At 32.7% G+C, this 24,481-nt stretch overlaps 2 pseudogenes; both read left to right on the top strand.

Annotated features, from left to right (window-relative positions):
• Positions 1-10,811: 10,811 nt before the first annotated feature.
• On the top strand, positions 10,812-11,417 carry LOC149546056 (CRAL-TRIO domain-containing protein C23B6.04c-like; annotated as a pseudogene).
• A 6,935-nt stretch (positions 11,418-18,352) lies between these two features.
• LOC149546055 (phosphatidylinositol transfer protein PDR16-like) lies at positions 18,353-19,012 on the top strand (annotated as a pseudogene).
• The last annotated feature ends 5,469 nt before the right edge of the window (positions 19,013-24,481 follow it).

Genomic DNA, 24,481 nt, shown 5'->3' with positions numbered 1-24,481 from the left:
AGTCAATTTTTTTTTGTGGAGTCTTGTAGAATAATTTGGAGAAAGGTGAATTTTTTGTCTCTGGAAATTTAATCACTAAATAAGCCTAATAGGAAGGGTTGTTAATCCAGATTGAGATAAGTTTTAATTATTCATTGAACCCTTGGAAAGTATTGGGGAGTTTTTTAAATTATAAAAGTCTTACTTTGAACTTTTAGGTGTCATAAGGAACATTGGGAAAAAATATAACATTTCAACATTTTGTCAATCATTTTTTCTTAGAATCCTTTTAAACCCTAAATATATCCACAATGGGGTGGTAACATATTGTCTTTGTGGTATAAATGTATTAAAAAATTTATCTAGTGGATAAACTAAGGTCCTTCAATGAATATCGTTATCATAGTTTGAATTAATATTTGTGTATAATAATATATTGAATGTAAATATGTTATTGTAATAGAATATAATAAGATGTGTAGTGTGCATAAGTGTAATCTTTGCTAGATTAATAGACCATCATATAATTAACATCACAAATGAAACTTGAGTGAAAAATTCTACCTAAGAAAACTAAATAAGTTAAAGGAAACAAACCCAACCATTCCAAAAATAAGGTCTTTGTGGAAGGCATAAAAAGTTAATTCGCCAAAGATAAGGACCATTAAGTCTAACTTAGAAGTAATAGGCATGAAATTTTCAATCTAATGATTACTTAGCAAGAAGGTATATAAAAGCTGAGTAATAACATGAAGAAGTATACATGATGGAGTGTCAAAGCATTTAGGTGCATAATAGTTCAGTTTTGATATACAAGTTGGTAATGACACAAACACATATGTAAACCATTTTGGCTGACTTTTATATCAGTCTTAATATTTTTAGAGCTAGCTAAATAGATGATCACACATCATTTGAGAACATAATGATCCCAAGGTGTTTAATTCAACCAATTAGAAAAAGGGGGTAGAAATGACAAAAGATGATAGATTGTAAGTCATAGATCAAGATCTAGAGGCTTCACAAAACATATATTTAAAGAGGAATCTAAACCTATAATCATGTTCAAAAAGAAGGATAAGTATCCTTATATGTAAGTGTGTGTGAGAGAGAAAGAAGAAGTGAATATGAAGTTTGAAAGAAAACCAGACAAAGAGCAATTAAAGCAGTAAAGGACTGAACATAGTTATCAGATTAAGAGATTGGATCAAAGATATAACATAGAGTAGACCCCAAATCATCTTATAGTGAAAACTAAGGGTCAAGTATTGAATCAAATATTTTTAATTGAGACAAGGTAAATCTCTTAATAAAGTGGTTCTAATAGACCTATGTAAACCTCCTAATAGAGTCCTTACTTTGTTGTGAGTGTAAAATCCTTTAATAAGGTGAAACCTAATACCATTTGAAGCTTTGAATAGGGAAGACACCTAAAGGGAAGATAATATCTTATGATTAAAAAATTTATCCCTAAGGGGTTAAATTTATTGTTGCAATAGTGTGAATATTTGTGGGTTTAATACCCACCCTAGTTTTACCTTCATCTTGAAGTGTTCCTGGGTTACCAAATCACTATATTATGTGTTGAAATATTTTATGGATGTTATGAACTTCATTTATGTTTCAATATTATAGTTTCAATGGTAACTCTATTATATGAGATGAATTAGGTCTGATTTTATGAAATTGATTTTGAAGTCAAAAGATTATGATCCTGATTCAAACACCCTCTTAGTATCTTGTTTCCCATATACTCATTCCAACACATACATTTTATAATACTAAAATTTGATGTTTTTTAAATCAAATGTATCTCTACATCTTCCCCCTTGACCACCTCTTATTTCTATATTACATCTTTTAGAATACTAACTTTAACATATTTCATGGGCTTGAAATCTTTTGAATCCACTACTTCCACTTTAGTTCTTTAAAATTGGTAATAAAGTGAACAATGCATTCTCATTAAGAGAGCCAAATGAATCTATCAATATTTACACATGTGAGATAAAATATCCAACAAAGTGATCATATTCAATGGTGGAGAACCATTTTATCTAATCAATAATATTGATAACATTATTTTTCTTTGGTATAATTAATCTTAACATTTTTTAAAATACAACTTATTTGATGATAAGTTTACTAAAAGTTATATTTTATTAATGAAATTTTTGATCCTTCAACAATAATCGCTCACATTCTCACTCTCCTTTATTTTAATTTTCTCCAATTCACTTTTTAAGTTTGGTGACTTGGCAACCTTAATCTGATCAATATTCTCCTAGACTTAATGTAGAGTCCTTGAGACATCCTAAATTTCCTAAGAATTTTCACCAATAGATATCATGCTCTCATAAAGAGAAATATTGATGTGAAATAATACCATTATGATTTTTTACACTATTTCCTTCTTAAATTGTAATCTCATTTACTTGAACATCATCCTGATAATCATGCTCCTCATATAATGATTCTATAATGTTTTAAAAATATATAGATCACAAAAGAATAGATTTGAAATGTTCAAAAGCCAAATTTCATTTCTTACCAACTCAAGGACACCACTAGCACGGTGCCAAAGATTCTTAAAAAAACATTCCAAAAAAAATAGTTCTATACTCTAGAGATGGGACTTAGGAATCCACAACCAAAAATCTACGAAAAAGTGTAAATTATTTCCTCTAGAGAGACAAAGAAAAAATAAAAAAATAAATGGGGTGGGGTGGTGATGGACAACATTTTTTTCTTGTAAAATAAAGGAATGGGTGTGAAGGGCATAATAGAATCCTTGAAAGATGAGAAACTAGACTCTAAAACATAGCCTACCCAACATGATAGAAACAAATATAGGAGAAAGAAATGGTAGACCTAATAAAAAAAAAAATCAACATGCCAAGAACTAAATGGTACCGTGAGCACCTAGAAAAAGGATCTAATGAAAATATGATCTAATTGACATTAGAGGATAGAAGCATTAGAAGAAAGATAGAAGAGCCAATACAGGACTAGACCCACATGTGAAGGAGGAAATTACACCAAGAGAATTGAGAAAATAGGAGATTCATAGAGAACCATAATGATCTGGACATGAGAGGATAAAATTATTCGCAAATTTGGATGGAAGAAAAAGTTCAATACTACACTCACATGTTAAGGAAAAAATGACACCAAGCACAACTAGAAAATAGGAAAGCCACAAAGAGAAAAAATTGCACAAACATGAGAGGGAAAAAGCACTGCAAAAAAACTATGGAAGAGCCAATGAAAGATGAAATCTATATGTGTAGGAGGCAAGAGCCTAGAACACAATGGTAAATTGTGAGCCTCTTATTGGAGAGGTCTTGGGTTTGACTCTACAAAAGATTAATAAATTACATAATAAAAATGAATCTTGGCTTTGGCCTCTTATCTATTAAAAAAAAACAATCCACATGTGTGGGACTAAAAGCCTCAATGTACTCCTAGAAAGCATAAAAAAGGACAATTGCAAATGAAAAAAAATGTACCCATTGACACTAAAAGATTAAGGAATCTATAGATCATACATCACTTACGAATGTAGAAGGAGAGGGCGAAGACCATTTGACAAGGAAAATATTAACCAATTGGAATATTTCCTAAATCTATTTAAGAAAGGTCTTTAACCTCATGACTAAAAGTTGACCTACAACTTCTAACTAAGAACACTAAAGAAGAGAAGAACAAGAAACCCCACCACACCAAAAATAAGGCCATTATTGAAGGCACCAAAAAAGGGGTAGAAGATGCATGAAGTAAAAATAAATTCTTAGAAGATTGCTAATAAAATTTAGGGAAAAAGGTTAGAGAAATGTAAACTTATAAGTAGTGGAAGAGAACTACCAAATATTAGAACTAGGGACTCATCATTAGATGCTATCATCATAGGCACAAGATTCATTTAGTGAAAGATGTAGTCCAAAGAATGCATTTGACAAGGTAGCCACCCTAAATAGGAGGGAGAAGGAATCAAAAAATTCTCTTGAAGTCCTTACATCTCTAAAAGAAATAGAAAGAATATAAAGGAAATAATATGCACCATTAAAACAAATAACAATAGAGAGAAAATGGACTAGAATAATAAACCTCCTAAAAGACAATATATAATAGAAATTCTCTTCCCCAAAATAAATCACATCCAACATCTACCATCATTAGAGTATCTCTCTCTCTCTCTCTCTCACACACACACACACAAACACACACACACACACACACACACACACACACACACACACACACACACACACACACACACACATGTGCATGTGCAGCCACGCACACACGTGCCTACACACACATTCTCTTCAAGCCCTTCCATCTCTAGAATAAATAGAAAGAATAGAAATTAAATAATACAAACTATTAAAAAAATAACAATAGATAAAAGAATGGATTAGAATAACAATGATCCTAAAAGAGAATGTATAATAGAATTTCTCTTCCCCAAAATGAATGATCTCCAACATATACCATCATGATAACATCTCTCTCTCTCTCTCTCACACACACACACACACACACACACACACACACACACACACACACACACACACACACACACACACACATAGACACATGCACGTACACTGACACACACAAATAAATACACATTCTCTTGAATAATTTCTATCTCTAATAAAAATAGAAAAAATAGAAAGGAAATAATGCACACCATTAAAACAAATAACAATAGATAAAAAATGGAGTAGAATAAAAAGGATCCTAAAATAGAGTGTATAATCAAATTTCTCGTCCCCAACATGAATGATTTCCAACATCTACCATCATGAGAACATCTCTCTCTCTCTCTCTCTCTCTCTCTCTCTCTCTCTCTCTCTCTCTCTCTCTCTCTCTCTCTCTCTCTCCACTCACATACGTGCATGCATACAAAATACACATGCGTGTGTATGTACATGCAAACACACACACACACACACACACACACACACACACACACGCACATGCACATGGACACACACATCATTCTATTTCATTTCCCATGATATGTCTCTACCTCCTTCTCCTTGACATGGTGAACTTTTTCTTGCACACACATATGCATACATACACATGTGCACATACACACATGCACACACATACAAACCATTCCATTTCATTTTTGATGATGTATCTCTACCTCTTTCTTCTTGAAAATGTCAACTTTTTATATTTCCTCTTGTAGAATACTAAATTTTACCTCTTCCATGGCCTTCATGTCTTTTGAAGCCACTACTTCCTCTTCCATTATTTATAATTTCTGTGTAAGAGGTGAATACCGTCAGTTAAGAACTATGAATGAATCTATCTATGTTTCCTCATGTGATATAATATATCTAATAGAGTGATCATACTCAATGGTAGAAATATCTTTTCTCTACTCAATAATGTATGTGATTTCAACATAGTTTGAATCATAGCTTCCTTTCTCACAATTTTACACAAAGTGCCTACTTTATTAATAATATCTTTTATCCTTACATGATAATCTCTCACATTCACACATTAATTTATTTTAATGTTCTTAAATTATCATTTCAAGGTTTGTGAAATAACAATATTGACCTGATGAATACTATGCTATACTTCTTTTATAGTCTTTTAGGCATCCTTGGTTGCCATTGTATTTTTCTACAAAACTTACTTCTTAATTATTTTCTCATTTACTTGAAGATCATCCCAATCATTAGGCTCCTCATACCCTAATTCAATAATATTCCAATAATCTTTTTCTATTAAAATAATATTCATTTTAATTGAACAACTTCTAATTAGACTAATTGTATTTCTAGATTGATAATTTATTCATGATGCTGAAACTATTCATCACTCTTGAAGCTCTTATACAAAATGAAGAACTTATAGGAATATCTCCAAACAATAATTACATTTATTAAATAACAAAAAAAAAAAAATCATGACTATAAGAAAACTAATTATAAAAACTTAATTTGATATTGAGACTTATAAAAGAAAATAATTTTCTAGTAAACAAATTTGTCATTGTGAAGTTCTTTCTAAAAATGACCTTGTTCACCCCATTAATAGTGACAAGTGTGCCAATAGTTGGAGAGATTGAAACTCATCACTATTAGATTACAATATTCCTTTGTGTTTAAGAGAGGTAACTCCCTCATAAAATTTGTGTATTTACGATTTTTCAAAGAAAATGCAATCAAACTTAGAAGATGAAAAGAAATCTATTGATGATGAGTGCACTGCATGACTTCAAAAACTCTCTTAAACAACTTAAATCACTAATAAAAATGATCAAGAACTACACTTGAAGTCTGGCATTGGCTTAGTGATGATTTGATGGTTCAGTAACATGTACACCATACCATGAAAATATTAATTACAGCAAGAATCAACACCCAACTAGTTTAGACTTTGTAGAAAGGATAACACCAAATGAGCTTCCTTTTATTTCTTAGGATCAAGAACATAAGAAAATTGCTTATTCCAAGAACAAGAATTATACACACTTGTGGAAAATTTCCTTTCTATCAAAACATAAGTGTTCCTTGTCTCTAAATATAAAAAGTCCTCTATTACATGTTGTAAGATATAAAAACATGGATAGATAGGGTTTAGAATAATGCACATGAAAGTGACCGTAAATCCATCTTTTACACATACATATTAATTGTAAGTGGATGGAATTTAAATATAGAAATGCTAATATTGAAATGAAGAAATGTAAGGACTTACCTTTGAAATACAACATGCTGAAACCTTTTGAAACAGTATTTGAACTATTGATTTCCATGTTCCCAAATTGAAATGGTGAGATCTACAAAACCCATAAATCTTTTTCTTTTCTAAGTCATGTTTACCTTTACCCAAATTTGGGGTAAGATCTTACCCCTTTATTTCCAACCTTGATCTACAATATTTTGATAGAATTTTTTTTTGTAGATCTTGAATGTTTAGTGAAAAGGGTATTGAAATCTATATTGATATTCACTATCCCATACTCGCTCCTCATAGAAAAATGGATTTTATTGTTTGGATGGGGTTCTTTCCTTGGTCAAACATTATTTATGAATCAACCTTAATAAATCAATTGAAATAGATAATGCTAGCAAGTAGTAGAAGAAGATCTAATAACCAAGCTAGGATATTAAATAGATATGCAATTCTATTTGAAATATAAACAAGTATATTGATATAAATTCTTGGACTCAATAATGTAAATAAAAAACTCCATGATTGTATTCTTAAAACCAACCTTGAGGTAAGAATGAATAGATCTTGAAGATGAACAAAGGATCTTGAAGAAAGATCACACCACCATGATGGATAGATCTAGGTTTCGAATGATGAATCTTGAATGCTTGAACCAAATCCCCTAAAAGGCTTGAATGCCCAAATATTTGATCTTCAATGGAATACTTGAATATTTGAATGGGTGATTTCTTTCTCACTTGATTTTCTTTCTTGAATTCAGTGGTATGCTTGATCATGAAAAGTGGATGTATAAATGAGAGAGGAAGGATTCATTTTATACTAGTCTAGGGAACAACCTCTAGAAAGTCCAACATAGGATAATTAAATTCAAATAAAGCCTTAACCCCTAGAAATAGACCTAAATTAAATACAATTTAACAATTTACCATTTTGAAGCCCAAAATAGCCAACCAAAAAGTGAGAAAACAAACTTTATGAAGCATGACATCTGAAAACCTGTGGAACCTAAAATGTGAACATAGGGTTATGGTCAAGGTTGTCCTTGACCTAGGTCAAATTTGAGGTCATCCTTGAACCAGAAGGTCAAGGATCTAAATTTTTTAGAAAAGTCTACCAGAAAAGGGTTGGAAAAAGGAGAGAGAGAAGAAGAACAAAGTGCTTGACTTGACCCTAGACCACCTTCTTAGAGGGCTAAACATTCTTAACGTGCAAGTTCTTCCATTCCAAGATGATACATTAAGCCCCCACTTTAGTAGGCGTATGGAAATAAAAAATACTCATGGTAAAGAAGAAAAAAGATCCAAGTGGATTTACAATGAGATACAATAACACTTAGGGACATGAGCCCCAAAGCCAAGGATCCTAACTCAACATACACACACGAGGGTGTGGAAACAAAGAAAAGAAAAAAAGGTACAATAGAAAAATAGAGAGAGAGAGAGAGAGAGAGAGAGAGAGAGAGAGAGAGAGAGAGAGAGAGAGAGAGAGAGAGAGAGAGAGAGAGAGATTACCTCATCCATTAAGCTGCGCACCTTACTATGAATCACCAAAGAGGGGGAGCCCAATAGGTAGCAAAACCTCATAGTTCAGCCAAAAATTATACTTTGAAACTTGTTGCCTGACTTTAAGTCACCCATTTTTTTAGCAATATTGGAGTCATATAGTCCTCAAGTTAGTTTCGTGTCTAGGTCTAAGTCCTTCATAGGTAGGCCATCCTTGTCGGGTTTCTATTTCTCTTGCCCTCTCATTTATTTTTTGGGTGGCTTGGTTTAAGTGTTGTCATGTCGAGTAGGTGATAGCTTCTAGCCTGACAAGGATATCATGTTTTATTGATGATCTTCTCAGATAAAGGATATAGAACTCTTTCTTATTTTAGAGATTCATGGAGTAGTATGTGCAATCTGGAAAGACATTTGATTACTAAAGGTTCTACAAATTTGGAAGATCACCAGGTGATCAAAGTACCATTATATCTTATCTGATATCAATAAAGGTCTCATTTCAAATAAGTGACTAGATTTGAAGGGAAGTTTTAAAGTTTAAAATGCATGAAAGACTAATCTTTTGAAAATTTCTCACTACAAAATGGCTTTTGAAGAATGACACATTCGAAGAAGCTAAGCTCTTAAAAGATATAGCTACTTGAATGTTACAATTTCTACATATATTACATTGTTAATTGTATTGAAGTACAATTAGAAGCCACATCAGATATGCATTCAAAAAGTTCTCATTTTTGGTTCAAGCCATGGTTCTTGATTGAGTTCAAATACATACTTCATCTTCAAAGTATATTTTGATTAGTCTTTATGGTGTCAAAGAAAATAGAGGGTAGTAATTAGCAAGATGCGATCTAATAAATTTGTCATAGTCATATGAAGCCACGATGCAGAAATGGTCATTGAAGGCATGACACAGTCCAATAAAACATGATTCAACAGGCAGTAGAAGTCAATGCTTCACACGAATTGAAGCTATGCATTGATTCTCTGGGCTCATATGAAATCATTACAAGAAATGATAGGAAAAATGATGAAGAAATGGAAGAGAAATTGCCTGGTAGGTTTTCAGATTTTGGCTTCTCCATTGTTTTTGTGCACCAACAGAGGCAAAAAATTGCCAACAATTTTCTGGTATTATATGACTTGTTCTCAAAAATGAATCACATGGGTCCTTTTAGAATCACTTGAAGAATATTTTATCTTTAGGAAGCTTGGTCTAAAACTTCCCGTAAACACCTAAAGAAGAAATTTGAAAATTTTCTATGCCAAGCCTCTTTCGCACTTGGAATTCAAAATCTCGCAAACTCCATTTTCGATGATTTTTTGAGTTATTTTCAAAAACCAAGGATCTAGGTCCTCTTAAAATATAGCAAGGAAGATTTCATCTTCATGAAGTTTGAGCTAAAAATTTGTGAAAAGGCCCTAGGCAGAAAATCCAGAATTGCATTCTCCAAGTCCATTTTCACACTTGTAGAGGTTGAAATCTGTCAACTCGTATCTTCAAGGATATGAGTTCTTTTTTAAATCCATGCATATAGGTCATTTTAGAATATCTCAAGGAACATTTCTTATGTTGGAAGTTTGACTCAAAAATACTCTAGATGCTTGAAGCAAAAATCCATGTTTTTGGTGCTCCAAGGCATGCGAACGGTAATATTTGAAATTATAATGCCAGATAAGGAGCTTGACAGGAAATTCTATTGTCTCGTATGCTACACAAAAGCCGAAAGGTGATTAGAACATCAAATATCTGCAGACATATAGCATGAAGTTGCTAAATAAATGAAGTTATCAGTTTCTTTTCTAAAGATGACTATTACGTAAAGGCAGAGTTGCACTGAGATGCTAATGTCTAAAAGATACACTGGTGGCTATATAAGAAATGAATTAGTCTGAAGTATCACGGAGAATAGAATTGAAGATCATAAGAACTTCCAGTCACATGGATACATGAAAATATCGAGTGCATATCAACTGGGAATAAATCAAAATTGTTCAACAAAATGTCTTGGGTAAAATATACATTACTAAGAAGATTGGATTGTGTGCATATGCAAGCTGTGATAATGGGTATATTACACTCCAACTTAAGTTAAACATAGCAAGTGATGCATTTGATGTGAAGAATCAGATCCCGATAAATAGATAGATATGGCCTGAAATTGATCATCGAGTTTATGAAATAAGACTATTGATGCCAAAGAATAACATGTGGACCATTTAGACATATGTCAAACATGCAATATAAGTTCACCTATCCCATGTATACCAGCATTGAAAATATGAAGCCATAGTCACCAACCCATGGTGTTGGTGCATCTTCTCACTAAGTTCAAAGAATTTATTCTAAGCATGAAAGCTCAAAAGGTGATAAATGACAATTTCATAAAATGCCACCATTTTGGATCCACTGCCACATATAATGAACATACCATATGGTCATCAGCACTTAAAGAAAAGTGAAGGAGGAAGTCAATTTCTTCAGTCTTCATCTCGCAAAAGACTTTTAGGTCAAATCTTAATAGGCTGGTGTGAATTCTACACACTAGTGGAGTAGCAAGTTCGAAGTTGCCTTATCATTCACCAATGATGCTAGTAGCCTAGACTTCTTTCAATATGATGAAAGTTAGGGTAGATTTTCTTGACAAAAATAGAAGAACTATCATTGTGATGACCCCTGCAAAATAGAACACTACATCTCAAGATAATCAATATCATCACCTCATGTATCTCATTGAAAATGCCATCATCAATTTACCTCCTGATCAGGGGTAGATGGTTTGGCTCATAGACTTCACTGGTCAGTTCTTGTCAAATTCTGTGGCAATTAGAACAACTCGAGTAACTACAAATATTCTACAAAACTATTATCCCGAAAGGCTGGCGTTGACAGTTCTATACAATCTTTCAAGAGTTTTTGAAGCCTTTTGGAAGATTGTCAAATATTTCCTTGATCCAAAGACATTTGAGAATGTTAAGTTCATTTACCAAAAGAATGATGAAAATGCTAGAATTGTGCAGCAAAACTTTGATCTGGATAAGCTTCAGAAGGCATTTGGAGGAAATAGCAACTCTCAATAGGACCATGAAGAATTCTCAAAGCTTGTGAGACAAGATGACATAAAAAATACTCAGTATTGGATGTTAGATAGCAAGCCCAATGACTTGAATGGTAATCAAACTTCACAAGCAGATATCAAAGATGATGTGAACGTCCAAGGATGATGATCCAATTTTGATCGACATTATAATGTTCAAAGGTGCAGAAGTAGGAATGTTGGTAGTGGTAATGCTTCTTTGTTGACTCCATTATGCAATTGTCATTCAATATACTAGCATCAAATCAACTGATGGAGTCTTTTCATTTCATATTCTTGGAGGCAGATCAAAGGATGGGACAGAGTCTTTTGGGCTTCTCCTGATGTGTAATTTCAAAAATATTATTCAAATTCTTTCCAATTCTTTGAATTCAAAGCACTTCATATTCTCATGAAGTCTTATGCTCATGTTTTCTATATAAGCTATTGTAAAAGATGTAACAGGGGGTTGGAAAATTGTTGGTATCAAGGAAGATTGTAGAGACAATCACACTTGGTGTCAATTCTTTACTGTCCAGGTGCTTCCCTTTTCTACATACAGTTAGAGAGCTAGAGTGGAGGAGAGAGCACATTTAATTTCTGTAATCTCATTCATTTATTGAGATTAATGTTCAATTTTTGTAATAGGTTTGGCTATAGTCTGCAAGAAAATATGATCAGAGTATTGTATCTGTGTGTTTAAAACAAGGAAAGGTTTTGTTATGAATAAGAGTATTTGGGAAACACTTTTCGGATTACTTTCAATTGGAGTATTGTTATGATCAGTTTTGAGCATTTTCTTGTATTCTCGGTGAAATGGTGATTGGGAGATAGATCAAATTACTGTCAACTGATCCTATTGCAAAGGTTTGAATGTTCAATCTTCATTTTTCATCTCATGTCATTGCATTTGCATAACAAATATCATTATTGCATCACCAATGTTGGGAAGTCATAGGATGTGTGAGTTCTTGAAATTGGATAGGATTAGAATCTAAGTCTACCTGAGTTAGTCCTAGATAGGATTAGCTTGGTTTTACCTTTGCTATTCTCTGGTTAAGAACATACCCCATAGTAGGAATTAGAGATAAAACATGATTCATTGAATATCATTTACATAGGGAGCTGTACCTCAATTCAAAAGGAAACTAGATATTCTTAGCAACGGTTTCCCAACTATTGTCTAAAGTTGTTCTTTGTAATAAATTTGGGCACATAAATAGAGGAAAAGAAGAATAACAATCTATTTACCAATAGTTTTTGGCAACTCCACTAGGGAGACAAAAAAGAATATCAATGCTCGAGATTTTTTTCTTAGTCTTATTATTATTATCTTTGCTAGAGATTAGGGATTGTGTTTTAAAGAACCCTGTTGCATATCAGAGTTCAAAGAATTTAAAAGGAATCAGGCTTCCAGTCGCAACCAGCTCAAGAAAGAATTAATTCAAAGTTGATGGCTTTGTGTTGATGTTTGCTTCCTCAGTGGTTATAGATATCTCTGCTATCTAGAGATTGGCGACTCCATTCCAATTCTCACAATTTTGAGTAAGAGGTCGAGTGTCTACATTTTCAAATTTTATTATCCCTAACTTGTAGAGATTGGCAACTCTGTTGATTAAAAACAACCATGCCTATTAAATTGGTGAAAAGAGGGAGACTAGATCCTTCCCTTATAGACCTTCATCACACTACTAATTCTGAATTGTACGACATGTTTGAAGCTTGGAGAGAAAGCATCAATAATGGAGTAAGGATGAACCTGAGTATCAAGGAAGATCATGCAACCATACTATTATGGAGAAGTATATGTGCAAGATATCACCTATTGAAAGAGGTGGAAGAGAAAACAAAGTTGTTGGAGAAGTTAAAGAGAGAACTACATTTAGGTGAGGGTAAAATGTTAGAAGCCCTTCCAGATATTATTTCTTTAAATTTTTTAGTTTTGAGTGAACAAGAAGTCAAACCAGATGTGCCTGATAAAAAACCAATGAATGAAGAATGTTTTCAGCCTGAATCATCATAGGAAGAAGAAAAGGTAGTTTTGATCCTTTGTTTCTCAACAATTTTTCCTTTGGAATCATTAGTTTCACCAATAGATTCATCAATTGAGGGTTAAAAGGAGATTTCTTCTCCTAGTAATGAGAATAATCAAACAAATTTTGAAAGTGGTCTACATGTTTCTGAACACCAAAAATGCACCATCAATAGTTCAGATGCAATTATGGAGGATTTCAGTTTCTCTCAAGAATCAATAGGTATGAATCTAGAATCACTTCCTGAATTGAAAGCAAAAGAATCAGTTTTGATTTTAGATGATGAATTATTGAAGCCAAAGAAACTAAATTGATTGTTAAAATGAGTGAGGAATTAATGATTGAAGATAATACTGCTCATAGGCACAATGAGGAATCATCTCTCTTAGTTGAATCACTTAATGCTGCAGAGAATTTTTCTGAAGAAAATATAATTAGTGAGAAAAATGAAGAGTCAATGACAACCAGTGGTTCGATTCTTGAAAAACAAGAGATGTCCTTGTTCCCAAAAGTACAACTACCAGAAAACAAGGGTATTCCTCATAGTGATAAAAGATTGGTCAACAAGGACCCCATGGTAGAATTTTTTTTTTTTGATGAAAAGGTAATGATTAATTCTCTTGATGAGTCTTATACTGAAAAGAAAGTGAGGTTATGTTTTGCTAAAGCTGAAAATATGGTCAAAGAGTTGATAAGAAAAATTGAAAGAGAAATAAATGAGGATCATGCTTCAAATTGTTGTCTTCGTGAAAATTATCTTGAAACAAATATGCTGGCTGCATTATGTTGTAGTGGTCATCATACTAAATCTGAGAATGTAACTTATGAGGTGGATGAAAGTGACAATGAATTACCTTGGAAGAGGCACCAAAAAAAAGAACGTTTCCATCCTATGGAGATTCTTGAAGATAATGAAGAAAAGATAAGAAAAATTGAAAAAGAAGATGTATCTATATTTGATTTTCCTAGTGTTGATGAAATTTGTGAAATGGATGAAAAGAATGCAGGTGATATTTCAAAATGTTGGTCTAAAAATCATCCCAAGGCTGATGGATTATTTAAAAATGAAATTTTTGATGTCATTGAAGAGTATAATAGTATTGAGTCTTCCTTCATTATGGCTGGTAAAGATCAACTTTCTGAAACATTTTGCTTTGAAGATAATTTATTGGTGAATGATCTTGATCAAATATGTGTGAATGAAAAGGCTGAGATATGTTTTGAAAACCACCTTACTAAAAATGTTGATGAAGAAATTGATGCAACAATAGTTTTTGAAAAAGAGGTTTCAAATATTAATGAAGTACTGCAGCATGCTGTAGGAGACAAGGAATTAGATGAAGATTTTTCTCGTCGTGAAATGAAAATTGAGCAATCCATGGTGCAAGCCACATATGATTCTTCTTCCTTAATCAATTCAAATATTAAAGTTTTGAGTTTAGAAGGACATTTCTCAGATTTGATAAATGCTAAGGATGAAGAAGATGTTTCAATTCTATTAGAACCTATGAGTAATGAAGGATCATCCAATTTTAGCCTGGATTTGAAGTCTGAAGTGGTTATTAACAGTGCGTCTAATGCTGGTATTTTTGATAAAGGTGATGTTTTTGGTAACAAAATAAACACATGTAACTATCTTCCAACAACATGTACAAAATTTGGTGATTGTTTTTCTTCTTCACCAAAGAAGTTAGAACATGTGGAAAATGGGGATGCATTTTTCAGCTCTGGTTCGAAATTAGAAGTCATTTTTGATAGGGCTTGTAAATGGTATGCTGATATTTTTCAATTTTCTAATTATGTTCATTCTAATTTTAAAGGTGATATCTTTGCTGAGAGTTATAATGGAGTAAACATATGTGAGTGTTTTCAAGCAGTGCATTTGGAATTGCTTGAATATCTTGCCAGTCTGGATTTGAATATTGATATCTTTGTTATAAGTGACAAGGTTGAGGATAAAAGATGTAATTATGATTCAGTGATGTTTTTAGAGTCCAGTGACTTTTCTTCTTCACAAAATAGGATAGAGCATGTGAAAGACAGTATGCAGATAAATACAGAGCAATCAGAAGTATATGATGAGGCATGGCTATTTGGCAAGGTTTTGTTTGTCACTATGTTGCAGATTGCTCTTGGAATCAAACTCAGTAGTAAAGGGGTGGCCAAAGGATATCAATGTTGCTACAATCTAGTGAAGCATTCTCCTCTTTGTCAGAAAGGTTCATATTTCTCTCTTCTTGTAAATGGCCACATATGAATTTTTCTCTACTTTAGGTTCTATTGGTGGGGTCTCCTCACCTTTTGTAAATAAGTTTTGCTTTCCAATTTTGTTGTGTTGTAGTGTAGTCTTTTCTTGCTTTTATTGCTGGTTGTTTTCATGCTTGTGTTTTCAGTTTTTCATATCCCCCCACTCTCTCTGTATGCAGCCTCTCGTTGTTTCTTTGGTCTAGACTCTACAACCCAATGCTAAAGGGACTTGTTTAACCAGAGATGCTAGATTCTCTATGCACTTTGCAATGCATACTCCCCAATTGGAGGTAGTTGTTGCCTGACTTTAATTAACCCATTTTTTTTGGCAATATTGGAGTCATATAGTCCTCAAGTTAGTTCTGTGTCTAGGTTGAAGTCCTTCATAGCTAGGCTATCCTTGTTGGGTTTTTGTTTCTCTTGCCCTTTGATTTATTTTCCAGGTGGGTTGGTTTAAGTGTTGTCATGTCGGGTAGGTGATAGCTTCTAGCTCAGCAAGGATATCATGTTTTATTGATGATCTTCTTAGATAAAGGATATACAAGTCTTTCTTATTTCAAAGATTCATGGAGAAGTATGTGCAATCCAGAAAGACATTCGATTACTAAAGGTTCTACAAATTTGGAATATCACCAAGTGATCAAAGTACGATTATATCTTATTTTATATCAATAAAGGTCTCATTTCAAATAAGTGACCAAATTTGAAGGGAAGTTTTAAAGTTTAAAATGCATGAAAGACTAATCTTTTGAAAATTTCTCAATACAAAATGGCTTTTGAAGAATGACACATTTGAAGAAGTCGAGCTCTTAAAAGATATAGGTACTTGAATGTTAAAATTTGTACATGTATTACATTGTTAATGGTACTAAAGTATAATTAGAAGCTACATCAGATATGCATTCAAAAAGATCTCATTTTTGGTTCAAGCTATGGTTCTTCATTGAGTTCAAATACATACTTCATCTTCAAAGTATATTTTGATTAGTCTTCATTGTGTCAAAGAAAATAGAGGGTAGTAATTGGCAACATGCAATCTGATAAAGTTTTCACACTCATATGAAGCCACGATGCAGAAATGGTCATTGAAGGCACGACACAGTCCAATAAAACATGATTCAAAAGGCAATAGAAGTCGATGCTTCATAGGAATTGAAGCCATGCATTGATTCTCTGGGCTCATATGAAATCATTACAAGAAATGATAGAAAAAATGATGAAGAAATGGAAGAGAAATTGCCTGGCAGGTTTTTAGATTTTGGCTTCTCCATTGTTTTTGTGGACCAACAAAGGCAAAAAATTACCAACGATTTTCTGGTATTATATGACTTGTTCTCAAAAATGAATCACATGGGTCCTTTTAGAATCACTTGAAGAACATTTTATCTTTAGGAAGCTTGGTCTGAAACTTCCCATAAACACCTAAAGAAAAAATTTGAAAATTTTCTACGCCAAGCCTCTTTCGCACTTGGAATTTGAAATTTCGCAAACTCCATTTTCGATGATTTTTTGAGTTATTTTCAAAAACCAAGGATCTGGGTCCTCTTAAAATGTAGCAAGGAAGATTTCATCTTCATGAAGTTTGAGCTTAAAATGTGTGGAAAGGCCTTCGGTAGAAAATTTAGAATCGAGTTCTCCAAGTCTATTTTCACACTTGCAGAGGCCAAAATCTGTCGGCTCGTATCTTCAAGGATACGAGTTCTTTTTCAAATCCATGGATTTGGGTCATTTTTGAATGTCTCAAGGAACATTTCTTATGTTGGAAGTTTGGCTCAAAAGTACTCTAGATGCTCGAAGGGGAAATCCATGTTTTTGGTGCTCCAAGGCATGCGAACGGTAATATTTGAAATTATAATGGCAGATAAGGAGCTCGAAGGGCAATTCTACTGTCTTTTATGCTACAAAAAAGCCAAAAGGTGATTAGAACATCAAATATTTGTAGATTTATAGCATGAAGTTGCTAAATAAATGAAGTTATTGGGTTCTTTTCTGAAGATGATTGTTATGTAAAGGTAGAGTTGCACTGAGATGCTAATGTCTAAAAGATACACCCGTGGCTATATAAGAAATGAATTAGTCTGAAGTATCATGGAGAACACAATTGAAGATCATAAGAACCCATAGTCACATGGATATATGACAATATCGAGTGCATATCAACTGGGAATAAATCCAAATTGTTCAACAAAATGTCTCAGGTACAATATACATTACTAAGAAGTTTGGATTGTGTGCATATGCAAGCTGTGGTAATGGTTATATCACACTCCAACTTAAGTTAAACATAGCACTGCATTTGATGTGAAGAACCTGAGCCTGATAAATAGATAGATATGGCTTGAAATTGATCATCGAGTTTATGAAATAAGACTGTTGATGCCAAAGAATAACATGTGGACCATTTAGACATATGTCAAACATACAATGTAAGTTTAGCTATCTAATGTATATAGGCATTGAAAATCTGAAGCCATAGTCATTGACCCATGGTGTTGGTATATCTTCTCACCAAGCTCAAAGACTTTATTCTAAGCATGAAAGCTCAAAAGGTGATAAATGACAATTTCATAAAATTCAACCATTTTGGATCCACTGCCAGATATGATGAAAATACCATATGGTCATCGACACTTAAAGAAAAGTGGAGGAGGAAATCAATTTATTCAGTCTTTCTCTCGCAAAAGACTTTTCGGTCAAATCTTAATAGGCTGGTGTGAATTCTACACACTAGTGGAGTAGCAAGTTTGAAGTTTTATTGCCTGATCATTCACCAATGATGCTAGTAGCCTAGAATTCTTTCAATATGATGAAAGTTAGGGCAGATTTTCTTGACAAAAATAGAAGAACTATTGTTGTGATGAACCCTGGAAAATAGAACACTACATCTCAAGATAATCAATATCATCACCTCATGTATCTCATTGAAAATGTCATCATCAATTTACCTCCTGATCGGGGGCAGATGGTTTGGCTCATAGACTTTACTAGTCAGTCCTTGCCAAATTCTATGCCAATTAGAACAGCTCGAGAAACTACAAATATTCTAAAAAATCATTATCTCATTGAAAATGCCATCATCAATTTACCTCCTAATCAAGGGTAGATGGTTTGGCTCATAGATTTCACTGGTCGGTCCTTGTCAAATTTTGTGCCAATTAGAACAGCTCGAGAAACTACAAATATTTGACAAAACCATTATCCCAAAAGGCTGGCATTGGTAGTTCTATACTATCCTCCAAGAGTTTTTGAAGCCTTTTGGAAGATTATCAAATATTTCCTTGATCCAAAGACATTTGAGAAAGTTAAGTTCATTTACCCGAAGAACGATGAAAGTGCTAGAATTGTGCAGCAAAACTTTGATTTGGATAAGCTTCAGAAGGCATTTGGAGGAAATAGCAACTCTCAATATGACAATGAAAAATTCTCAAAGTTTGTGAGACAAGATGATATAAAAATTACCTAGCATTTAATGTTAGATAGCAAGCCCAATGACTTGAATGGTAATAAAACTTCACAAGCAGATATCAAAGCTGATGCTAATGTCCAAGGATGATGATCCAATTTTGATCGACATTATAATGTTCAAAGGTGCAGAAGCAGGAAAGTTAGCAGTGGCAATGCTTCTTTTTTGACTCCATTATGCATTTGTCATTCAATATACTAGCATCAAGTTGACTGATGGAGTCTTTTCATTTCATATTCTTGGAGGCAGATCAAAGGATGAGACAGAGTCTTTTGGGCTTCTCCTTATGTGTAATTTCAAAAATATTATTTAAAGTCTTTCCAAGTCTATGAATTCGAAGCACTTCATATTCTCATGAAGGCTTATGTTGGTGTTTTCTATATAAGCTGTTGTAAAAAATGTAACAAGGGGTTAGCAAATTGTTGGTATGAAGGGAGATTACAGAGACAATCACACTTGGTGTCAATTGTTTACTGTCCAAGTGCTTCACTTTTCTACATATAGTCAGAGAGCTGGAGTGGAGGAGAGAGCACGTTTAATTTTTGTAATTTCATTCATGTATTGAGATTAATGTTCAATTTTTGTAATAGCTTTGGCTATAGTCTGCAAGCAAAAATGATCAGAGTATTGTATCTGTGTGTTTAAAAAAGGAAAGGTTTTGTTATGAATCAAAGTATTTGGGCAACACTTTTCTGATTACTTTCAATCAGAGTATTGTTATGATTGGTTTTGAGAATTTTCTTGTATTCTTGCTCAAATGGTGATTGGGAGATAGATTAGAGTATTGTCAACTGATCCTATTGCAAAAGTTTGAATGTTCAATCTTCATTTTTCATCTCATGTCATTGTATTTGCATAACAAATAGCATTATTGCATCACCAATGTTGGGAAGACATAGGATGTGTGAGTTCTTAAAATTGGATAGGATTAGAATCTAAGTCTACTTGAGCTAGTTCTGGATAGGATTAGCTTGGTTTTACCTCTGATGTTCTCTGGTTAAGAACATACCCTATAGTAGGAATTAGAGATAAAACATGATTCATTGAATATCATTTACATAGGGAGCTGTACCTCAATTCATAGGGAAACTAGATATTCTTAGAAATGGTTTCCCAACTATTGTCTAAAGTTTTCCTCATAATAAATTTGGGCACATAAAAAGAGGAAAACAAGAAGAACAATTTGTTTACCAACAAAACTGTAATGCATCTTTAGATGACTTCTCAAATACCCATAGATCCACCTTCTTGTATTACTATGGAATTATACAATGTGTGTCCCTTCATGAATTAGAAACTTATGCGTGTTACCTTCCATGGATTTAGCATATTGAAAAATTGAAAAATTCATGTCTCTTTAGGATTTATCAACCTATGTGCATTACTTATAGAGGATTTAGCATATTAAAAATTGGAAACTATGTGTGTCTTTAAGACTGATTAGCTTATGTATATTACCTTTAGAGGATTTAGCATATAAAAAACTATAGTACAATGGAGACCCTATATATATGCCCCTCCTTATCATGCCTATCTACTAGACATGATAAGGAAGAGAAAGAGGATACCTACTTCACAATGTAATGAGATACCATATAGCGAAGGGTATTGAACATTACATCAAAGAACATAGATAATCATGAAAATAATATGTAACTTATGAAAAAAGGATCCTCATACAGAAATAGATCTTATCAACAAGACCACCACCATAGAGGAGTGCTTTTAGATAAAAACATCATCTTTCAAAAATAGAAAAGGACCCAAGATTCAATTAGCAAGCCTCCTGCAATTAAGAGGAAGTGGAATCTTTGACAAAAGGAATCAAACTCTAACCCTAAAGCATGGGCATGAGTTTATAAAGAACATAATTTAAAAAATAAAGAAGAGGTGATGACTAAGGACAAAAACCTCTCATATAAAAGGATATGCATATTCAAAACATTAGTCATTATAATGAGATAATGTTGCAAGATAAATAAATGCCACTAAGCTAAGGAAATTAGATCCCTAGACAAAGAGAAAGAAGGAAGAACCTCCTCCCTCGGGGATGAAGAGAAGGGATACCTTTGAAAAAAAATATTTTTTAGAAAAGATATCAATAATAAAAAAAGAAAACTATGGATGATTATTAACATAATACAAAACCATAGGTATAAAATATAGAAAATATAAACAATTAAGCTCAAAACAAAAACTTAATAGATCTTGGAGAACTTAACAATTGTATCAGTCTAGGTTAAATCCTTTTGATTAAGGTTGACCTAACAGTCATTTTTAAATCCTTTAAATAGGTGACATTTGGAGTAAATGGTCTAAAGTCCTCCAACAAGGCTCACTGATAATAGGGTGATTGAAATCCTTGAATAGGGTCACATTTAACGGTGTGTATTGTAACCTTTAACAGGTTTGGCCTTTCACAAGGAATCACTTCAAAAAAGTGAATAAGAGTAGCATGTTACTGATGATTTTTTCAAAATTGGATTTCAATGTAAATCTTTGTGTCAAGTGTGTTGATGACTTTTTTTTGTTTCATGTTTACATTTCTGCAAATTGATTTGATAGTAACCTACAAGTTTTAAGTGATTGCATAATCTTATGGATGCATGCATGAAGATAAATATTTTATGGGTTCACTAAGCTATGAAAAGTTTTATTTATACCTCTAGAACTTTAACTAATTCCTCCCCACCCCCCCCCCCCCCCAAGTTATTCTAAAAGGATTCCAACAATTTGTATCAGAGCCATATTCTTAAGAGGAGTAGTTTGAAGGTACTAGAAGCACAAAGATAAAGATGTCAAAAAGAGAAGTACCAAAGCTCAATAGAGATAACTTTTTTTCATGGGAAAGTTTTATAAAGCTACACCTTGGAGGAGTTAGAGATCATGAAAAATCTACCATTACTATTGAGCATGTTGACCCTACTAGAGCCCCAACAATTGAGGATATGAAAAAGAAAAAATAACATAACTATGCAATGCTAGAGATTTCCTATGTTGTAAATTATGCTGAATTTGATGATATCAAAGGTCTTGATAGTGAAAAGAAAATGTGGGATGCATTATCTGCCATCTATAGAGGAAATACTAATGTTCTTATAGCCAAAGCTGAAAGTCTCAGAGGTAATTTTGATGATATGAGAATGGAAGAAGGTGAAAATATTGCTCAATATGTTGCAAAGATAAAATAAGTTGTTAACTCAATAAGAGGAGCTAATGCTAAAATTTGATGATGATAATGTGCTAAAAAAAGTCTTGAGAACATTGCTGCCTATATATGCTATTAGAGTTTTTCCAATTCAAGAACTAAGATGCATAGCAGGAAATAATATATTAGTTGAAGGTCTAGTAGGTAGAATCACTACTTTTGAGCTATCTAACTTTTGAATTTTCTTTCAAAGCTAAGGTGTCATTGAAGGAACTTGATGAAAAGAAGAAGAAAAAAAAGATATAGTATCTATCCAATGACAATAATACAGATGAGGAGCATGTAGAATAGCTTGAAGCACTACTAGCAAGAAGATTTCACAAAGGTAAAGGTAAGTCCAAAGGTAAATTACCTATCATTTTTTTCAATTGCAATGAGGTTTCTCATATTGCTACTAGATGTCTAGAGAAGAAGAACTATAGAGGTTGTGATAAGTATAGAAGTAGGAGAGATGAAAACATCAAGGACTACAAAGACAAAGGCAAAAAGTCATGCTACATTGCTAACGAGGAAATAAAAGATGAATCTGATGAACATAATGATGAAGTGGTGTGTGTTGCAATGAAGGGAAAATTTGATAAAGATGAGGCAACTCTACTTGTGACGTGTAAAAAAGAATGACATATGGATCATTGATAATGGATGTTCACATCACATGACTAGAGACCAAAGTAAGTTCATTACCTTGAATTATTATGATGAAAATAGTGTAAGATCTGGTAATGATACACCATGTTTGATAAAAGGAAAAGGTTCTATCAAACTCATAGATATGATTTTATGTGACAATACTTACTATGTTGAAAGACTTAACTATAATCTCTTGAGTGTGTCACAATTGAATAATTTGGTATGCAAGGTTGAATTTGAAAATAAGATTACTAAGATATATGACACAAATGGAAGACTAATTGGAAAAGGTGATCAAACTAGAAGTAATATATTCTACCTTGATATAGAGGATGCTACTTATCCAATTGTAAAATTTGATGATGCGTGGCTGTGGCACAAAAGGTTATGTCATGTCAATTTTGATAACCTATTTAGTACTAGTAACATGAAACAAGTTAGAGGTTTTCCTAAGTTGAAAAAGCTTGATAATATAATGTGTAAATAATGTCAGGAAAAATGAAAAGTCAAGTTTTAAGAGTAAAACTCATACCTCTAAAGAAGTATTAGAGATTTTTCATACTAACTTGTGTTGACCAATTGAAGTGCAAAGCAACAAAGGAAATAAGTACATTATATTGTTTATTGATGATTATTCTAGAATGATGACTATTATGTACAAGAAATCTTACATTACATTGTTGAAGAAGATGGTTCTAGTAGTGAATCTAATGAAAATAATGAATAATTTGTTTATGTTGCAATAAAAAGTAAATTTGATGAAGATAAGGAAACTGCATCAATTTCATATGTGAATAAGAATGAAAGGTGGATAACTGATAGTAGTTGTTCACATCATATGACTAGTGATACAAGTAATTTTGAAAAGTTAGAACATTATAATGGAAGTAGTGTTAAGATTGGCAATTGTACACCATGTTATGTGGAAGGTAAATGATAAATTATATTGAATGATAAGATCATATGTGTTAATACATATTGGGTTGATGGTTTGAAATATAACTTGTTGAGTATGACATAGTTGTATAGTTTTTCCTAACAAGTTGAATTTCAAAATAGGAAGAAAAATATAAATATGATGTTACTGGTGAACTAATTGGAAGTGGTGATCAAACAAGAGGTAAGTGGTGATCAAACAAGAGGTAACCTATATGAAGATACTTGTCAATTTACACAATTTGAAGATATTTGGTTGTGGCATAAGGTGATATGTAACATTAACTTTGATATTTTGGTAAGAACCAATAAGATGAAAAAGATAAGAGGATTACCAAGATTAAGGAAACCTAATAAAGTGATGTGCAAACAATGTCAAATGGTAAAAATGAAAAAGTCTAGTTTCAAGAGCAATACTTACTATTTTGATGATATTTTGGAGTTGGTTAATACTAATGTATGTGGTCCTATTGGAGTGCAAATATTTTAGGGTGACAAATACTTCATTCTATTTAGTTATGATTTCTCTAGAATGATGATTGTGGTGTTTCTTAAAAAAAAATCTTATCCATTTCAAATGTTTAAGTGGTAATTAGCTAGAGTTGAAAAAGAAATAGGAACAAGTTTGAAGTGATTAAAATTAAATAGAGGAGGTGAATTCATATAAGATGAGTTCAACATATTCTCCAATGATA

The sequence above is a fragment of the Cupressus sempervirens genome, chromosome 7 (assembly GCF_028749045.1).
Source record: "Cupressus sempervirens isolate cs-2001-9-10 chromosome 7, ASM2874904v1, whole genome shotgun sequence".
Classification (NCBI taxonomy): Eukaryota; Viridiplantae; Streptophyta; class Pinopsida; order Cupressales; family Cupressaceae; genus Cupressus; species Cupressus sempervirens.
This window is presented reverse-complemented; position numbering and strand designations above follow the sequence as displayed.